This window comes from Hylobates moloch, unplaced genomic scaffold (genome assembly GCF_009828535.3).
Source record: "Hylobates moloch isolate HMO894 unplaced genomic scaffold, HMol_V3 SCAFFOLD_2, whole genome shotgun sequence".
Lineage (NCBI taxonomy): Eukaryota > Metazoa > Chordata > Mammalia > Primates > Hylobatidae > Hylobates > Hylobates moloch.
Genome location: NW_026652277.1, coordinates 163,023,854 through 163,045,063, shown reverse-complemented (window position 1 = coordinate 163,045,063; position 21,210 = coordinate 163,023,854). Strand labels below are relative to the sequence as shown.

The following is a 21,210-nucleotide window of genomic DNA, read 5'->3' as shown; positions in this document are numbered from 1 at the left end:
TAAAGCTGAGTTCATTCTCGAGTGCATACATTGCACTGGACTTCATATGTGGGCTTCGGAAGAAACCTGTCTGCAATCACGCTGACCAGGAGGAAGCCGGCCCTGCTGACCCTGTCCGTCTATCTGCCTGTCAATACCCGGGAGCTCTTGCCCACTCACATATCCCACCAACACTCAGAAGGCCTGACACACCCTAACAAGCCCCTGGACCTGGTTGCTCACACCCTCCTTGACTGATTCCCCAGGCCATGATCGCCTGGCTTCCCCAAAAGGCCTGCCTCTTTTAATCCTCTATTTGCTCCTCCAAAACCCATCTCGTCACAACGTCTTGGCTGTGTAGGAGCCTCTGGTACTCACTTTCTGGTTTTTACCAGCCATGTTTAGGAACAAAGGAAAGTCCTGGGCAAGTGACTTTAAATAGGTACCTGACTGTTTGAATGGTTCTGGAACCAAACCATCGGTTTGTTTTGTTCTCAAGTGCTCATCGCAATGAACATTCTGATGGTCTCTTTGAAGGCTACGATACTAGCAGAGTAGGCATCAGCCATTCCAAATGCATAACTGACTCAGTGGATCACAACTCCCAAGCTGTTTCCTCACACAGAAGCACCACACTGAATTCAATGGTCCAATAAAGAGGTGTGTTAAGGATATGAGGTTGGAGAGAATATAACTTAGTTTGCACACTGTACATGTGCAGCCTATGCCTCTGGTTTAAAAGTAAAATTAAAGTTTTACAGTGACCTGTTTATGTAGTTTGGACAAGGCCGATCAACTCCATGAGAGCAGGGCCACATCTCCTCCATCCACTGTTGTATCTACTGTTCCCCATGGCACCAGGTACCTACAGGCACTCAACAAATGTTTGTTGAAATAGATGTCTAACTCAAGGTTAAGAGCCATTCTGGGGCATCAGCTACCTATCAATCCTCCTCAAAGAAACCAGAAAGTTGCTACATCTGACTTCCACTTCAGAGTTGGTTGATACCCACGCCATACCTATGTATACAGGGACACGCGTCTGCCAAATTCTGACAACTCCTGTCTCCTTTCTAAACGGTTCAAATTTCATGTGTTGTTGTATGACTCGTGACTACTGTATTGTATTCATCTGACTTCACTAGTTAGAAGTGTGATGACCACACAATGTATTGTGCATGGAAGAGTGACAGGCATGCTAGAGTGACAGGCATGCTAGAGTGAGGCAACCTGGGGCATTCAGTCATGCTAATTTTAAGTAATGCGATAAAGAATCTCTGCTTGACCAAAGTGAATTTCACCTATGTATCTTGGGCCTAAAATAAGAATAGATAAATTTTGAGTAAAAGTTCAACGCAACAAAGGCACAGCAGTGACTCTGTTCTATTTCAGGTTATACCATCAGAGGCACAAATGCTAATGGGAGGAAGGCTGGCAGATTCCAAAGGCACCACTAAGAGATTGCTTAAAGATAAAACAATTTACCTTCATTGGAAGCAGAAAATGTGGGTTGGAGAATTACAAGATTTTTTCCATATAACTTTAAACTTTTCTCAGTAACCAGGCAAGATTCCCGAGCCAGAATCTTTTAGCCAAAAATGTCCCTGTACAGTACTCCCACGGAAGTCAAATTAACAGGAAGATAAAAAGCCAGGACAACCGGACTCAACACTGTTAGTTACTATAAAAAAACTTCTATACCCATGTAACAAACCTGCGCATGTACCCCATGAACCTAAAAGCTGAAATTTTAAATGCTAGTAACAGACACTCAATAAACAGTTATTAAACAAACTACTGAGTATAAACACATTTTCCAAAATGCTTTGCTGTTTATATTCAGTGGGTCTATTCTTTGAGATACTTTGCTCTGTAGATATAACTCTTACGGTAGGGGAACATATTCTAGTAAAATTCACTACACCTCAAATTTTATTTTATTTTTTCTCACTGATTTCAATTATAAAAGTGGGATTTCCCCTATTGGAAAAATACAGTGGAAGAAGATGACTGTGCCAAAATATCTCTCTAATATTGAGTTGGATGTAAAGTTTTATTATGTCATTTTATAGAAACAGGATCTCACTATGTTGCCCACGCTGCTCTCAAAACTCCTGGCCTCAATCTATCTTCTTACCTAGGCCTCCTAAAGGGCCGAAATTACAAACGTGGGACACTGTGCCTGGCCCCACTGAAATATTTCAGAATCTCAAATTTTCTATTCCTACATTTCTTAAGGAGGACATGTAAAGTGAAAAGAAGTACCTTTTTATTTCCCTTTTAAATTATAAGGAATAGGAACACTCCCATCAGGCCATTTAATTTCAATTCAACAATATTCACGGAGAGCTAGGCACGGTCAGGCATTTTGCTAAGCACTGGGGATATCAAGTTTCTACCAGTAATATCTAAAAATTAGCTCATGGATATACACAGCCAAACTGGCAAAACTGGCTTCATAGTTCCCAAATTGATAAAGGACTCTACAATAATCAGTGCATAAAAATGACCTAGCAAAGCAACAGCAAATACCTCTGACCATGACAATAGTTTCAAACATTAAGACAAAATTATTTATACATGTGTGGAATCCCTTCACTTGCCCTGCTGTCATTAATTTGCAAACTTTCCCTCCTGATCAGTCTCCAATGAATGATTTATTATTATTACTACTATTACTTAACCTAATTCTACTTAAGAACCTACATATAAATGGGTTCTGCAAAAATGGCACCAAACGTATCTTTAATTTCCTAGATTTCACAATTTAGCTAATTCAAATTTACAGCTGTCACTGTTTATATTTTGAGTTTATATTGGAGAATTGTATTGAACTGCATTGGAATATTTCTCAGGCCCCTTACCAAAATGTTATCAAAAGATACTAAATAAAATTGGATCCTTTTGTCCTTGCTCATTCATTTCATTCCTTGTTTAAAAGATATGATTTTCTTATATATTTAAATTGGCTACTAAACCCTAAATGCCAGATTTTGAAAGCAATTTCCCAAATGTCACATGCAGCTGTCAAGTGTAGGTTTAAAAATGAACAAGATGACAAAGACAAAGCCTTGCAGAGAGCACACAGGAGCTCTCAGGAGCTTTGAACTTGGTCCAAGCGACACAATTATTTGGGGAGAAGAAGGCTCACGTGGTGAAAGCTGTTCAAGATACACATGAGTTTTAACATGAGTTTTAGTTATACTAAAAATCTCTGTAGAAATTCAATCCAGCTGAAATCTAAGCTATAATCACTAGGAAAACTAAAAATGTTCCAGACTGAAAGAACGTACTGGGTAGACACTGGCCATACAAATGAGTAGAACATTACATTCTTTTAGTTTGTCAAACTTAAATCGATGATCTTGAATACAAATAGATTCTGTGTTTTATAGTCAACCAACTGTCCCCTTTTTTTAAAATCTTCGAGAACACGGCAGAAGTGAAATCAGATGGAGAAGTTAGTTACATGTCAGTGAGCTGAAAGAACATAAAAATAGCTTTAAACATAATTTGGTTGATAAAATATTTTTCAACAAGGATTTCCATTCTTTAATTTGATATAACTCATTACAAAATCTGTGTATAGTCAATAGATAAATGCTGGATCCAGACCCACATAGGATTTCGTAGGTCCCTACATACTTTTCCAGGTTATTAAGAATGCATCTCATGCTGAAATCTACAGGCTTCATTAGCAAGATGAAGTATTATTTCAGGCAAACAAAGTGAAATAACTCAAAATCTGAAAAGACAAATGGCAGAGCATGGGATCTGAACACACAGTCTGTGGTTATGAAGAGAAATTCACATCACAGATCGTGAAGAAAAAGGACACAAGCCCTCAATAAATTTCCATCATAGGGTCAGCTACAAACTGTCTTAATACAAACCGTGTAGAACGGATGTTAAGAACATAGGAGTTCCCATCAGACACTCCTCAGTTAGAACTCACCTTTTGCCCAAATTAGCTGTGTAACTTGGGCTAAACTGTTTGTTTCCTCATCTGTGAAGTGAAATAATAGTGCCTATTCTCATGTGGTTGTTATACGGATAAATTAATTTACGTAAAGCATCCAGTATAGCAAGTACTCAATACGTAGAAATTATTACAATTATTATACAATATCACTGACACCACCACAATGATCAGTAACGCCTTCAAACCTTTTGTAGCCACACTCCACAGAACTGGGATGAGGAGAAAGAGAGCAAGCCGCCACTTGTAGATATCTAGAAAAGTCCAGCGAGGCCCAGGGCACAGGTGAAATCCATACACATTCTAGGACATCGAGCCATCAGTCCGTGTCCTGGCTCTGCTGTGATTTTAGGTTTCTAATTGGGATGCAAGATAAAATACAGGATGCCCGGTTAAGATGAAATTTCAGACATATTTATATTTAAAAAATTATTCATTATATTTATCTGAAATTCAAAAGTAACTGGGTGTCCTGTATTTTCATTTGTGAAACCTGGCAACTCAATCTCTAATGCCCCTTTTCTCTCGCTCATTCACTTAAAAAGAACCCGAGGGAATTCTGTGTTATCTTCAACTCCCTGACACTGAGAATGTGATTTCTAGCAACAAAACAAACAGCACCATTCATTTGCAAAAGCTGTATTAAGTTTCCCCAAATTTCCAAGGAATTTTTGCCCTACCATGTCATTTGATGCTTACTGTAAACAGCTATCTTCAGTCGTGCTTTATAGATGGACAAAACCATGCAGAGTCGAGCTGTCATCATTTCACAACTGTTGCTAACCTAAGTCCCCTACAATCATTTGCCACATTATCAGATTCCACATATTTTCCCTCAACCACGAGGATTTTAAAAAGCTTTATTTTGCATTATGAAACAAAGCACGTTAAACGTGCTTTTCAAATTCCCTCCTCTTCTCCCCAGTTTGACATACTGAGTTCTTATTCATGGGCTGGAAAATCTTTCAACTGCCTTCTGGCTCTAATTTTCTTTGATCTATGACCCACAAAGCTGCTAAATCCCAAGGCCAATTCATTCAACAATCTCCGACAGACTTTGTGCCTCCAGACTCAGCCTCACAGCCTGCTATTAATTGCCCTTCCTCTTGCAAGACAAACTCTACTATAATAAAAGAATGTGAAGGTTCCACGGAGCTTGGAGCCTCTCACTACAACCATGTTGTTCATCACCTGCAGCACAGGTGTGATGCATTCAGCATCACACTCAAGGGTAGCCACGGCTGCATTCAGTATCATGCTCAAGGGTATCCAGGGCTGCGGGGAGCTGCTTCAGTTCATTTACCTCCAAGTCACCTCCCTCCCTAGCGCGAGCCACTTCTTCGAGGGCAATCTTGGCTTCTCTCAGCACAAGGCACCCTCCTTTTCCTCCACAAAGACTTGTCTCTACCTCTGCCTCTTCCAGCACAGTAAAAAGAGCACATGAACTCTTGAGTAGTAACACCCTCAAATATCCCTACACAAATATGTTCACCCGGTCCTTGCTACTGGTTTATTTCTTGAATGGCTACTTTTTTTCCCTCCTTACTTTTCTACATGTTTATGCACAACAATGCTATCTGGTTTTCTTCCTTTCTTTCTTTTTTGAGACAGAGTCTCACTTTGTCACCCAGGCTGGAATGCAGTGATGCAACCTCGGCTCACTGCAACCTCCACCTCCTGGGTTCAAGCGATTCTTTGCCTCAGCTTCCCAAGTAGCTGGGATCACAGGCATGTGCCACCATGCCCTGATAATTTTTGTATTTTTAGTAGAGACAGGGTTTTGCTATGTTGGCCAGGTTGGTCTCAAACTCCTGGTCTCAGGTGATCTGCCCGCCTCAGCCTCCCAAAGTGCTGGGATTACAGGCAAGAGCCACGGTGCCTGGACAGAAAATTAGAACCATGTTTCTACCTGGTTTTGGACCAGTTATTTTGCTTATTTTTCTTAGAGATGGGGTCTTGCTCTGTCACTGGGCTGGAGTTCAGTGGGGCAATCATAGCTCACTGTAGCCTCAAATTCCTGAGCTCCAGAGATCCTCCCATCTCAGCCAACTGAGTAGCTGGAACTACAGGTGTGCACCACCGCACCCAGCCAAGTTCTATATGTATTTTTAAAAGATGGGGTCTTGCTATGTCTTCCTTGCAGGTCTTCCTGCCTCGGCCTCCCAAAATGCTGGAATAACATGCATGAGCTACTGCGCCCAGCTGCTGTCTGATTTTGAATAAATAATGAAAGACGGCAAAGGTGTGGCTTTCATTAGTTTTATCCCATACCCAGCCCATTAGCAATACACATATATTGTGAAATGTATGCTTTCCTGAAATTCAAGTACTGCTAAAAAGAGAGGGAGACTTTAAATGTAAAGCTGCCCTCCCCAATTCCATTTCCATTTATCTTCTAGGATACTCAAATCTTAAGAATGAATATTAACAAGAAAGGTCTGATACTCCTAAAGTCTGTAGTCTTAATTTTTCTCTAGAATCTAGATCATGAAAAAAAATAGTTACCATGTATTAAAATGCTTACCGTGTGCCAGTTCTATTCTAAGTATCATCACACTATTATGTGACGTTATAATCTTCTGAAATAGATGTAAAACTGAGGCACAGGGCAACTGAGTAACTTGCCTGATGCTGTAAGACCAGGGAGAGACAGAAGTTAGGCTCCAAAGATACGCTCTTTACCCATACAGCATCTGAATGCCCTAAATTAAAATGCTGTAGCTAAAATTTCACATGTGGAACAGGTCTGGGCAGAAGGAAGGGGATGTTCGTGTAAAATAAAAAAGGTAAGGTTAAAATCATTCTTTCTCCCTTTGACCTTGCATATGATCCTTTCTGATCAAGGCTGGGGAGGTGATAAAGGCTCTGGTGATTAAGGAGATGATGTTTCAAAATGCAGAAAGGGGTGCCGGGACCCAAAATAGAGGGAGAATTGAAAGACAATTTCTGGCTTTCTCAGCCTTTTTCCTGAGACCACTCCTGTTTCACATGACTCTACTAGTTAAGGAGGTAAGAATGTATCTGTAATCTGAACCAGGGCGCCTGCTGCTGACAGACTCCTACTGCCTACAAGAGAAACTGGAAGCTCTTAGCTGGGCAGTGAGGGCCCCTCACAACCGGAGGGGCCAAGCAGAGCTACTCCCTGCCCTCCATTCACTCCATACCCTTTCATGCCTTCGAGTAACCCCTGCAAATGCACTTCACTTCCAGCAAGCTGCAGGACGCCGGTCAAGTGCCAATTTCTCTAATCGCCTTCCCTACTCCACCCCTTTCCACGGTTCATGGATGCATTTCCACAGCACGCTGCTCACATCTCTGCCATGACGCCAATCACTCTGTCCAGTAATTACCCTCCTGACTGCATTGTGGATTCCTCAAGGGCAGACACCTTGTTTTCTTTTAGCGTGTGCCTGGTGCCTATGTGTTTGCTGAATAAATGAATGCATTCAATATAGGGATGATACATTCATTCAAGTCTTAATCAGGTTAAAAGATTAGAATTTTAAAATTATACAGCGTATTTTCCAAGCTTAGAGCTTCCATATACCCAGAAGAAATGCCAGTCATCCACAAGCATAAATTTAAGAAATTAATTTTTGCCTTCAAATACTTCTATTAATATGTAATAAAATTACTGTATTAAGCATTTTAAAGAAGGAAAACATTCAGTAAAAATATTCCAGCCAGGCATAGTGGCTCAAACCTGCAATCCCACCATTTTGGGAGGACGAAGCAGGTGGATCACTTGAGGTCAGGAGTTTGAGACCAGCCTGGCCAACATGGTAAAACCCCAACTCTACTAAAAATATAAAAATTAGCCAGGCGTGGTGGTGCATGCCTGTAATCCCAGCTACTCGGGAGGCAGAGGCAGGAGAATCACTTGAACTCGGGAGGCGGAGGTTGTAGTGAGCCGAGATCACACCACTGCACTCCTCCCTGGGCGACAGAGAAAGACCCTGTCTGAAACAACAACAACAACAAAAAATCTTAATATTCCAAAAGTTACAAGAGTTTATCATAGTGGAAAAAAGTTACTGAAAAGTGACCTAAATAGGGTTCTATTTCCTGAGCCTCTATACACAAATTATTTGCAAAATATATCTCAATACAATGTCACTCTGTTAACTAAAATAAGTTCAGAAACCGATGTTTTCTCTCCAATAGTCTTATTTATTAAACTTATAAAATACCTGGAAAGCAGTGAAAAGTAATTATTCTTTTTTTTTGCGGGGGACGGAGTCTCACTCTGTAGCCCAGGCTGGAGTGCAGTGGCACGATCTCGGCTCACTGCAACCTCCGCTTCCCAGGTTCAAGCGATTTTCTTGCCTCAGCCTCTAGAGTACCTGGGATTACAGGCGCGTGCCACCACGCCTGGCTAATTTTTTGTATTTTTAGTAGAGACAGGGTTTTGCCGTGTTGCCCAGGCTGGTTTCATGCTCCAGAGCTCAAGCAATCCACCCACCTCGGCCTCCCAAAGTGCTGAGAGTACAGGCGTGAGCCACCTACCCAGCCAATTTTTTTTTTTATCTTGTAAAAAAACCAACCTGTAACTTAGATTTATAAAATAGGTGGTGATGCCATATATTCCAGGAGAAGTTCCTTCTGTCTCCTAGCCATTAAGACCACCCGGATTATTGGACATAATTCAGCATTCTGGACTCACTACACATAACAGACCCTAATATAGCTGGAGGAAACATACAAAAAAGAGGCCTACTTCTATCTTTGATAGCTGATTTATAGAAGTTAAAATACAATCACGTTTAAGAAATAGCTGGTATCATATTGTACTATGGAATGTTCTATTTCAGGCTGTTTCACCTTTGTGTGTGTGTGTTTTGGGGTGGCGGGGGGTGAGAGGGAGTATTCACACATGTGACTCGTTTAAAAATCTGAGCACAGGCCGGGCGTGGTGTGGCCTACAATCATCATGTCAATACTTCTCGCACTATTCCTCCTCATCCAACTAAAAACACTAAACACACACTATCACCCACCCGCTTCCCCAAAACTTATCAACATTAAACCCTATAACAACCCCTGAGAACACAAATGAACGAAAATCTATTCACTTCATTCGCTACCCCTACAATCCTAGGGCTCACGCCTGTAATCCCAGTACTTTGGGAGGCCAAGGCAGGTGGATCTCCTGAGGTTAGGAGTTTGAGACCAGCCTGGCCAACATGGCAAAACCCCATCTCTACTAAAAATACAAAAATTAGCCGGGCATGGTGGCACATGCCTGAATCCCAGCTACTGGGGAGGCTGAGACAGAATTGTTTGAACCCAAGAGGCGGAGGTTGCAGTAAGCCGAGATCACACCACTGCACTCCAGCTGGGCGACAGAGCAAGACTCCATCTTTAAAAAAATAAAAAAATCTGAGCATGGATTTTTGGGTATTATGGTAATATGGCATATAATTTCAAGGAATATCATGGTCAACCTTATTCTTAACACCCTTCGCCTAAGAAATATATGGCTCTTAAGTTAATCAGAAAGATGGTGTAGTTCATGGCCTTCCATCTAGTCTAGGGAAACTCTACCATCCCTAAAGAAAGGCCAGATGTTTATGAGACATCACATTTGGATAATTTTTCTGCCAGTTCACCTACCTATAATAGACGATGGCAAGTTGGAACCAAAATGTCTCACTACAGGTGGTTTATCCCACCTACATAGAGGCAGTGACTATGTAGATAATTGCTTAGGGATACAGGGTTTAAAAGTAAATAGTAAACATAAAAATTTTAACTAATATCAGTCTCACCTTTCAAGACCAAATTTATACCTATAAAAATGTGTCTACATATTTCTGTGCCAGATATTGGTTTCCCTCACTCCGAATTGCTATGTGGGTAATAAACTTTGATTACATAGAATTTGAAAGTTAAGCCAGGCATGGTGGCTCACACCTGTAATCCTAGCACTTTGGGAGGCAGGGGCAGGTGGATTGTCTGAGCTCAGGAGTTTGAGACCAGCCTGGGCAACATGGCGAAACCCTATCTCTATTAAAAAAATACAAAAAATTAGCCAGGCATGGTGGTGCATGGCTGTAGTCCCAGCTACTCAGGAGGCTGAGGTACAACAATCGCTTGAACCTGGGAGGTGGAGGTTGCAAGCCGGAGCGCACTGCACTCCAGCTGGAGTGACAGAGCAAGACTCTGTCCCCCCACCACCCCCACCAAAAAAAAAAAAAAGAAAGTTAATAGAGAGTCCAAATACAAATAATCAAATTACTGCTTTAAAATTTTTAATTGGGTCTGTTGAAGACAAATGCACAAATGCCTTATAAACGACCTAACAGATTTCTAATGTGAAAAAGTACTATAAAAATTGGAATGCTATAGAGAAATACTGAAAAAAATACTGTATTTTGTGACTTTCACTGAAACTAGGACATTTAATCACAAAAAAAAGCATCAATACGAGTCACTAAAAACAGCAACTAAAAATATGATTACGTACTCCATAGAAAAAAATTCCAGATTTAAAAAAAAAGCTCATTGTATGGAATGAGCACAGGAAGAGCTTTAAATAAAAAAAGGTAGAAAAATTTAAATCATTAAAGATTCTATACACATCTGGTTCCTCGACATAGATGTTATTCATTGAGAGTTACTGAAAACACAGAATATACTCTGTTTTGATCCTCAGAGAGCAGTCAATAGAGTGAGGTTTAAGAATTCAGCTACCATATCCCAGCATGAGTTCTATTTAGGAAAAAAATGGGTATGTAATTATAGCAGATTGAGTATTTACTACATTCTAAGTACTACTCTAAGTACTTTACTTATATAACTCAATGACTGCATACCACAATGCTATGATGCAGGTACTAGTATCAAGCCCATTTTACAGACGTCGAAACAGGTGCAGAAAGGATAACTATAAGAAAACCTCATGACTACTAAGTGGCAGAGTCATAACTCAAATCCAGGCACTCTCTCCAGGACCCATGTTGCTAACCACTGCAATGTGCCCTCTGCACTGCAGATTAGAGTGTTAGAGCTGAAGGGACCCATGAAAGCACCTACATTGTATTCTCCTTCTGTAAACTGAGGCCCAATCACATTGGTCTATGATTCCCCGCTGCTTGCTCCATTCCGACATTTCTTTATCACCTTTTACAGCCACCTTCGCAGGAACTTGGGTCATTGCACAAGGCTGATTGGAGATTTACACATTTGCTTTGACTATCTGGTAAGGACACCATTGTAGTTTTATAACAAACCAGCATTTTGTTCAGTTCTCACGTACTCCTCTGTTATCAGAAACCTCTGTGGCGATAATCATATAAAACAATATTCTATGAATATTTTGTTGGACACTCAGAGAATCAAACACTATGTAGCATGGACACTATAATAGTGTAAACGTCTAAACAGTTTTAATAAGTAAAATCTCATTCTTAAATCGATGACAGTACTGAAAAGAATACCTTTGAAATGATTTTGGATTTGCAAATTAAATGTTAAGAATAGATGAAAAAGTCTCCAACCCCACCTCAGATGCTGAATCTGATGAATGTTAAAGTTCTTTCAAACTCTGAAACTGAGAGTTTGAATAGCTGTTTCTGTGAAATCATACTTTCTGGTGCTTCGGCTGATTCACCTAAGTATACTATGAGACTCAACCTCATCAGAATATGCTCCCATTATGTGGACAGACAGTAACAGGTGACTCTCAGGTGATGCCAGGCAAGTGATTTTGTTAAGAGGTGAGGTGGGAGTGGGGTGGGAATTTGGTTAAGTTCCCAGAAATAATCAATGATTGTTATTAGTTATAACATTGTAGGATAACTAGCTCATCCCTAGAAGCAAGCACTGGGTTTCCTTTTATAGGTGCACAGTGACCTCTACTGGTACAAGTATAGAATCCCAAAGTGCAATTTTCTCCATAAGTGATTTTCGGAGGCACAACTAAGAATATTTATTCTTTTAAAATGACACCAAAAAGAAAAGATATAATTTTAAAAATACTTATTTTTTGAAACCTTTTATAATTTTCAGTTAATGAGATCTCCAACTCTACCAGAATTAGACATTTCAATTAAAGTTGTCCATACACATAATACCACAGAATGCAAAGAACTAAACAGTACTTTAATTTAAAAATCCTGCTGCTAAGTGTTATGGTGTCAAAACTGCTATAAAATATAATTATTTTGGAATAACTCCAATTTACCCAAAAAGTACCAAAGGCACCAATTATAGAAGAATTATAGCGTATACTTAAAATTTGCAAAATGCTTTGAAACTTTGCATTGTCGAATGCTAAGTAGCTCACCTTCCCGCGGATATTTTGCTTCCTTGACTTTAAAACAACAATTAAAGCATTGGTTTTCTCTCTTAAATCCCAAAGGCTATCAGAAATAAACTGTAGGTAGGTTTATTACATTTATAGAAACTTCCAATAGGCAAGTTTTACCTACATGTGCAACAATGCCAAGTGAGATGCTGACGTCAAAGACAGCCTCCATATGTGTCATTATTTGTCATGCACATCAAAATACTGTACATGAGTTCAAAGGAAAATGAGTTTTTAAAAACCCATGGCAATATTTTTAATTATTGTAGGCTGAAATTATTTCCTTCAAACTGTACTTCCGTAACTTTCCACTGCAGAAAATGAAGTAGAAAAGAATTTAAAATGATACGTTTCAGTGAGGAACACTCAAACCAAATTTCATTCCAACAGCGGGAGAACACAGCGTCCTTAATCTTGCCCGTTTTGTTTGTTTTAACAAAGTATAATAAAAATAGCTGTGAACTAGTGAGTTAGCCAGTTTTTGCCCAGAATACATATAACAGAGTTCCTTTTCAAGAAATTATTCATTGCTTAGATAAGAGTAATGAATTAGGAAAAATGAAGACATTTTTATTTAACTTTGATAACCAGGACTTGCATATCTGTATGGCACATTTCCTTTTCACTATTTCTATTTATTAATTAATCAGCCCATATTTGCTGTACTACACGCAAGGCACTGCTGGGGATACAAGGGTGACAAGGCATTGTCCTTGCTCCTGAGGAACCAGCACTTAGGGAAAATATGACTGCTATATAAGTAACAATAAGAACATATTTTATTATTTTATTTTATTTTGAGATGGAGTCTTGCTCTGGCACCCAGGCAGGAGTGCAGTGGCGCGATCTCAGCTCACCGCAACCTCTGCCTCCCAGGTTCAAGCAATTCTCATACCTCAGCCTCCCAAGTAGCTGGGATTACAGGCGTGCACCATCAGGCCCAGCTAATTTTTGTATTTTTAATAGATACAGGGTTTCGCCACGTTGGCCAGGCTGGTCTCGAACTCCTGACCTCAGGTGATCTGCCCATCTTGGCCTCCCAAAGTGCTGGGATTACAGGCATAAGCCACCGCGCCCAGCCTATAAGGACATATTTTAAATAATTAACCCTTAAAAGATAGAGTTTTTACTAAAAAATGATCTAAACTTTTCATACAACTCCCTACCGCCTCCCCTACCCCTGCCCCACATAACAGTACCTGTAGCCACCTTGTGGGGCCCTGTTTCTGCAGACCTGTAAATGTCTTCTCTTTCCTTTCATATTTTGGGCATCAGATGGGGAAAATTATGCTTCTGGCTCAAGGAATATCCATATTAACCACTGTTACAGCGATTGCTGGGCCAGGCACAGTGGCTCGTACCTGTAATCTCAGCAGTTTAGGAGGCCAAGGTGGGAAGATCACCTGGGTCCAGTAGTTTGAGACCAGCCCGGGCAATATAGCAGGACCTCCCCTCTACAAATAATTTTTAAAATTAGCTGGGCATGGTGGTTCCTTTCTGTGCTCCCAGCTACCAAGGAGGCTGGGGCAAGAGAATTGCGTGAGCTCAGGCAGTCAAAGCTACAGTGAGCTGAGATGCCACTGCACTCCAGACCCTGTCTCAACCCCCTACCGCGGCCCCGCCAAAAAAAACAACCCACAGTTGCCACCACACAACTCCTACTCAAATAATCATATCAGTAAAATATGTCCTAGGATCACATAGTGAATAGACACATACTAACAGCTTTCAGTAGTGAATGGTGAAGAGAAAGAGTGAAGCCCCATGGTGAATCCATCAGGGCCTGGCCTCTGTTTTGTACTCTCTACTCTCGGCCTACAGGATAATGCTTTACTCACATAAGGATAACACGGGACACTACGAAAGCAATTTTCTAAAAGTTAACTCTAATTCTCTGAAAACATTCATGGGTTTTAAAATTATAAACATTAAATCACAGCTGGGCATGGTGGCTCACACCTGTAATCCCAGCACTTTGGGAGGCCGAGGTGGGTGGATCACTTGAGGTCAGGAGTTCGAGACCAGCCTGGCCAACATTGCAAAACCCCCCCTCTGCTAAAAATACAAAATTAGCCAGGTGTGGTGGTGGGCACCTGTAATCCCAGCTACCTGAGAAGCTGAGGCAGGAGAATCGTTTGAACCCGGGAGGCAGAGGTTGCAGTGAGCCGAGATTACGCCACTGCAATCCAGCCTGGGTGACATGAGTGAAACCCTATCTCAAAACAAAACAAAACATTACATCAAGAAATTCCATGTAACTACCGAATCCCTGAGAGTGCTCTAAAATAACATGTCTAAGAAAAGAAAAACATCCTTCCAAACTCTGTCAAGACTGGGTAGAACAGAGAGGAGAACAGGAAACAGCTGAAATGCTCCTCAGTAGAGGACTGGAGCACCATGGGAAACTGCAGATACTGGGTACAACAGAAAAACAGGAAACGTGTTTCTCAGGAGAAAATTGGTTAACTAGGGCCAGGCGCAGTGGCTCACGCCTGTAATCCCAGTACTGTGGGAGGTCGAAGTGGGCGGATGACCTGAGGTCAGGAGTTCGAGACCAGCATGGCCAACATGGTGAAACCCTATCTCTACTAAAAAAAAAAAAAAAAAAAAAAATGCAAACATTAGCTGAGCATGGTGTCAAACGCCTGTAATCCCAGCTAGTCGGGAGGCTGACGCAGGAGAATTGCATGAACCTGGGAGGCAGAGGTTGCAGTGAGCTGAGATTGTGCCATTGCACTCCAGGCTGGGAGATAAGAGCAAGGCTTCATCTCAAAAAAAAAAAAAAAAAAAAAAAAAAAAAAGAAAGAAAGAAAGAAAATTGGTTAACTAAATTATGGTTAAGCAAATAGCACAATATTATGCAGGCATTACAAATGATGTGCAGTTTATATGCTCGGGAAGCATCTAGAAGAACACATGAGGAACTAACAATGGTTGCCTCTGCAGAAGAAGAATTAGGCTGGCTGGCTAATTATGAATTTTTTACTTCATCTCCTTTGTTATTGGTTGAATAAGTTATGATAAACATGTATTATTTTAAAATAAAACAGACAAAAATATGAAATAAGCACCATTTTGAATGACAAGAAGAAAAAGGAAAAACGACTGTGCTGTGGATGGTAGAAAGAAAACAGGTATTATGAAAGCAGTGTGAGAGATGTTCACGACAAAAAAATAGGACAGAGTACCGAACTTTTAAAATTTTTGGTCAGATCAACAATCTGAGAAGCTCATTTGTCAAAACAAAGTAATATTAATTTGAAAAAATAAAAAATCACTGAATTGAGTAAAGTGACAGCATTCCTGAAAGGAAATAAACCTTTACATGAAAGTCACTCAGTGTGAGAATGTTAAAATTTTTATATTTTCTATTTCCACAGCTATCCTCACATATTTTCTTGTCTGCTCTTGTCAAGGTATCCCCCCCAAACAATGTTAACCACTCCAGGAATTAGCAGTGAACAAAACTACATTGTCCTTCACCTGTGGAAGCTTTTGTTGCACAAATTTCAAAAGCCTTGTCAAAGGCAGAAACCAGTTAGCACAAAGAATTGATGTCACAGGATAAACAATTTGTACAAATCCTCAAGATACTCAAATGACAAGTTCTGTGTTTAGGACAACATTCTCCATGAGGACAAAGAAGGCAGTAAAACAGTTTCAAGAACCACCACAATTCAAACATGTAACACTGCTTTTAAATGCTGATCAAATGTTAAGGCTCCAAAATGCTATAATTAAGAGATTCGGTTTTTTCCTTTATTTTTTGAAAGCATTGTTCAAAAAACAAGAAAAGTAACTATGTTATCCAATATGAAATTCCACAATATGAATTTTCAGCTTAGCAACTAGTCTAGGCAATGATTAACTGGAATAAGGCAATGACAGGAAGAAAACCCAAACCAGGAGCTGTGGCTACAAACTACAGAATGCTCACCTGCCTAAGGGGGACACAGAAGGGAGAGTCTGGGACTGAAGAGCAAGAATTCCATGTGGACTTGGAGTTCCTGATCATTCAGCAGCCATTCATTTCAGTTAAGGGTAGACTTTGCTCTCGTGAAAATGTGCGTGTGATAGAGTGAGAGTATATGAAGAACCTCAAGAAAGAGAGAAAGATAACTTTTTAAAAATTCCCTGGAAGATACTGGGTATTGGGGTAGGCTAATTTAAAAATCAATAAAAAGAAGCAGAAAAGAAAGCCAGGACAATGAAAACTCCACTTATTTTACAGTATCATCTGAGACTGGCAACATATTTTACAGATTACATTCCCAAAGTGTGTCTCTGTGTGTGTGTGTGTGTGTGTGTGTGTGTGTGTGTGTGTGAATGCATTCATGCATGTATGCAACTATGCATTTAAAGACTCAATTTTATCAGCAATGAGAACAATTTTACAATTCTGCTGTCCTTGTGGCTGTAACCTTTACTGAGTCAATTCTCCCTGTCCACTTTCAAAGACTTAATCATCTTGGGAAACTAAAATAGTAATATTCCTAATCTTCTGGCAAAGCTAACCATCAAATGATCAGTAAAGAATTTGCCCCTCATAAATATATAACAAAGTCAAATTCCTGCACTAGTTAAATTATCTGGCAATGGCAAAATTCGGTTGGGGATTACAAAATGAGAGGAATGTTAATAACATTCCAAATAAGTCCTTTAAAATTAAAACTACAAGGAACTTTAAATTAACAATTAAGAGTATGCTCCAAGGGAGATGCATCTAATACCACATAACTAATAAAATGAATTGACAGTCCTGAAGGTATGAGCGTTTATCCTTTAAAGGTGTCAAAATGTTTTATATTCAGCTAAAAGATTTCATGCTACTATGACCAAATTTAATGGAGACATCTTCATTTCTGAAGCAGAGCATCTATAGCAGAGTCTCCAGATGCTCTATTTCAATAAAAGCACAAAGCAATCTAACAGCAGATTTGAAAATTAAATGATTTCCAGAAAACTGGTAACCGGAAAAACTGAAAACTGATTTTTGCTATAGCTAATGAATTTTTTAATTTTTTCACTTGGTAGTAAAGCTGTGCCAGAAACATTTTGTCTTTTGGCAGCTAGGAGGAATTTCAAAATCCCACTTTCTCTTTGGAAACGTATTGATCAGGTCTTTTTTTTTTTTTTTTTTTTTTTAAAGAGGGAGTTTCGCTCCTGTTGCCCAGGCTGGAGTGCAATGGCGTGATCTTGGATCACCGCAACCTCCGCCTCCTGGTTCAAGCAATTCTCCTGCCTCAGCTGGGATTACAGGCATGCACCATCATGCCTGGCTAATTTTGTATTTTTAGTAGAGACGGGGTTTCTCCATGTTGGTCAGGCTGGTCCCGAACTCCTGACCTCAGGTGATCCACCTGCCTCGGCCTCCCAAAGTGCTGGGATTATAGGCATGAGCCACTGCACCCGGCCTGATTAAGTCTTTTATGGCTGAGGCTGTACCTAACATCCACCTTGATGGGATCCAGTTAGTCACTCGTTTCTCATTTAAATATACAACTAAGTAGCAAACTACAAAGCTACACAGTCTACATCAAGCTAACTACACTATATATAGTTTGATGTATAATCAATGTACATTATGATGGAATCTTGAAATACTACTAGCTATAAAATGCTTTCTCCTTTCTTTGAGAAAGACTTACATTTTTAAAACCAGTGGAAAACAATCCAAATTAAAAATCAACACAACAGATATACAGAAAAAAAAGAAGAGCTAGGAACAAATCTGCCTTGTTAAAATGCTTTTCTTAGAAAGATGGTAGCTTGCACATTTGCAACTAATCCACCTGATGCACAGAGCATTACTGCTGCTTCTGTCTCTTCTTGAACAAATACAGGCCTTGCGCTTTACAGACTAATTCAAATGTGTATAAATCAATTGCTTCCTTCCTGCTATTGCTCTTTTCAGATAGCAGACAAGAGGCTCTAGTTTAAGGATGGCAGTCAGGATGGACACATTAGAAAGAAACATTTTAGGCCAGGCGCGGTGGCTCATGCCTGTAATCCCAGCACTTTGGGAGGCCGAGGTGGGCGGATCACGAGGTCAGGAGATCGAGACCATCCTGGCTAACACAGTGAAACCCCGTCTCTACTAAAAATACGAAAAATTAGCCGGGCGTGGTGGTGGGCGCCTGTAGTCCCAGCTACTCGGGAGGCTGAGGCAGGAGAATGGCGTGAACCCGGGAGGCGGAGCTTGCAGTGAGCCAAGATTGCGGCACTGCACTCCCGCCTGGGCGACAGAGTGAGACTCTGTCTCAAAAAAAAAAAAAAAAAAAAAAGAAAGAAACATTTTAATTTCAATGTTTCAATGTTACCATAAAACCAGAACAAAAAGCAGCATGCTGTATTATATGTTACAATTTACGTTCCATTTCTAACTCCACCTAAAATGAGTATGAACAAACTCATTTTTAAGTGTTTGTCAGTCAAATAAAATAAGTCTAAATTTATTCACATATGTACCAACCAAAGGCCAATAAAGCTAAAAGGAAGCCAAGTGTAATAAAAAGGCAGCTATAAGGTCTTGTGTTTGAATTTTTACCCAGCAAGAAATAAATGATACTTAGTAATCCATCTTCCCCCCCCCCCCCCCCCCCCCCCCTGCCATCCTGGCACACATCTGAAACAGGCTAACCACCTATTCTAACTTCTGAGATTGTTTTGGAATTCCTGTTTTAATTTTTTTTTTTTAAGACTGGATGGTTAAATTACTAGAATTTTTAGATACAGGTTCAATGGTCATTATACTCTAAGGAGGGGTCTAATTATAGGGGATTTCAAATTTGCAGTCCAACAGGCAGAGTAGAAATCATTCAATTCTAGAAATCGGTATCATTAGCATTCTTACAGAAGAAAAATTTAATGAGATTTGACAGATTAAGCACATACACCACAGGCTGGGCTGCTATGTGAGTAATATTCAACCCTTCAAAGGGGGAACCGTTTTACTAGGTAACAAGAATTGCTTGCACTGTAAGAAATAGTGCAAAACTAACCCCCAAACACCAGCAGATTATTTAATGTTCTTTTGGCTTCCACCTAATAAGATACCATAAATAATATGGTCTACTAGGAAATGTCCCACGTAGAAATAACCTAATATATAAGAAATGAGAAGGTTCCTTGCTAGAGTAACTCTATAGAAAATTAGAATTCTTTCATTAGTGGGTCTCAAAATGTAGTATGCATATAAATTACCTGGATTGCTGGGTAAAGATGCAGGTTTCCTCCACCTACTCCCAAAGCTTTTAGCTCTATTAGGTCTTGGGAAGGGCTCAGCCTGAATTTTAAACAAATCCTTTGGGTATTCTAATACAGGTATCCATGGTCCACACATTGAGAAACACTGATCTTAAAGGTGTGAGACATCCTTTATAGCTGGCCTCTTCTGTAGGGTGATTCCACGGGGGCGGTGTGCTCTGTCCAAAAGTGTGAATTACCTGCCATTTCATCATTAACCTATAATGAAAATTTGACAAGGAAAGCTCTTGGTTTACAAAAGTCACTTATTAAAGTGAGAATTTGTGTTTTTTAAAAAAGAGATTATCCCCCAAATCACAAACTCACTGAATAACAGCTGATTGTCTAGAATCTATTATGATAGCTAGACAATCTATTACAATATTAGGGTCTATGGGGACAATGAAGAGAGACAGGGGGGAAAACAGTGGGGAAAAAAAAGGCAAAAGGCAATAATCTACTTATAATTCTGCCTAGACCCAGCCTTATGCGTCATATAAAAGTGTACATCCGGCCGGGCACAGAGGCTCACACCTGTAATCCCAGTACTTTGGGAGGCCGAGGTGGGTGGATCAAGTGAGGTCAGGAGTTTTGAGACCAGCCTGGCCAACATGGTGAAACCCCATCTCTGCTAAAACTACAAAAAATTAGCGGAGTGTGGTGACAGGCACCTGTAGTCCCAGCTACTCGGGAGGCTGAGGCAGGAGAATCACTTGAGCCTGGGAGGCAGAGGTTGCAGTGAGCTGGGATTGTGCCACTGCACTGTGCCTCAAAGAAAAAAAAAGCGTATACCCCACACAAGGGCACTATGGAGCAAACCCATTAATTAGTCTCTCCAACCCCATTTTCGCACCATATACAAAACTACCAAATTAATCTCTCCTTAAACATCAATTCATTTTTCAGTTAGAGAACCTATACTAAGTACCCTGACTACTCCTCTCAAAATCTACGTGAACTATGAACTACTCCGCTTCTGACACTGAAGATTCTGTATAACCCCATCTCACTTAATCAATCCAACCATAAGTCTGTCACTTTCTCCTAAAGTGTATTTCCCAGCTCCAATCAGATGGAGCTCACATTTCATTAACTTTCGAGGGGTTGACTCTCAGGCTTTATACCTTTGCTCTAGTTGGTCTCATAACTGATCAGTATCCTTACATGGAAATACCTTTCACCCTGTCTCAGCCTTTAAGATAGTCCTTTGAGGCCAACCCCAAATCCCATTTCCGCCATGAATCTAGTCACCACTGCATTCTTTTCTCTTCATATGGAGCATTTCGCACCTTCACCAAGTACTGAAGCACTTGGCTATATTCAACCTTGCATTTTTTACATCATTCTTTAGTATCTTCCCCATCACCCACCACCTTTCTAAGTTCCTTGAAGGCGGTAACACTTACAGAATTTCCTGGTATCTCCATCCCCACCCAATCTCTCACTCAAACAAAATGCTAGCATATAAAATTGGCTTGATAAATAGCTATCACAGTTTATGCATTTAATTATCATCAAATTGCATCCCAATGAATACCTGTAAATTAATTAAACAAATATCTGAGCAACCATCATACATCAAGAGCCATTCATAGGCACTGGGGCTAACCTTAGTGAATTCTTTGTCCTCAACTGTCTTATGTAAGCCCTTAAAACAATTTGTCCTCAACTACCTTATGTAAGCCCTTAAAACAAAAGC

At 40.2% G+C, this 21,210-nt stretch overlaps 1 protein-coding gene across 9 annotated transcripts in view; it reads right to left on the bottom strand.

Annotated features, from left to right (window-relative positions):
- Positions 1-21,210, bottom strand: part of SCAF8 (SR-related CTD associated factor 8) — a 231,812-nt gene that overhangs the window by 82,792 nt on the left and 127,810 nt on the right. For 6 of the 9 annotated variants that reach the window (XR_009212529.1, XR_009212530.1, XR_009212523.1 and 3 more), the window contains one exon: positions 19,470-19,730. The exons of 2 other annotated variants lie outside the window; for them this stretch is intronic. The gene's annotated coding sequence lies outside the window, so the exon portion shown is untranslated. Of the gene's footprint in view, positions 1-4,146; positions 4,315-19,469; positions 19,731-21,210 lie in introns of all 9 variants that reach the window. One more of the 9 variants, XR_009212524.1, reaches the window with a different exon arrangement.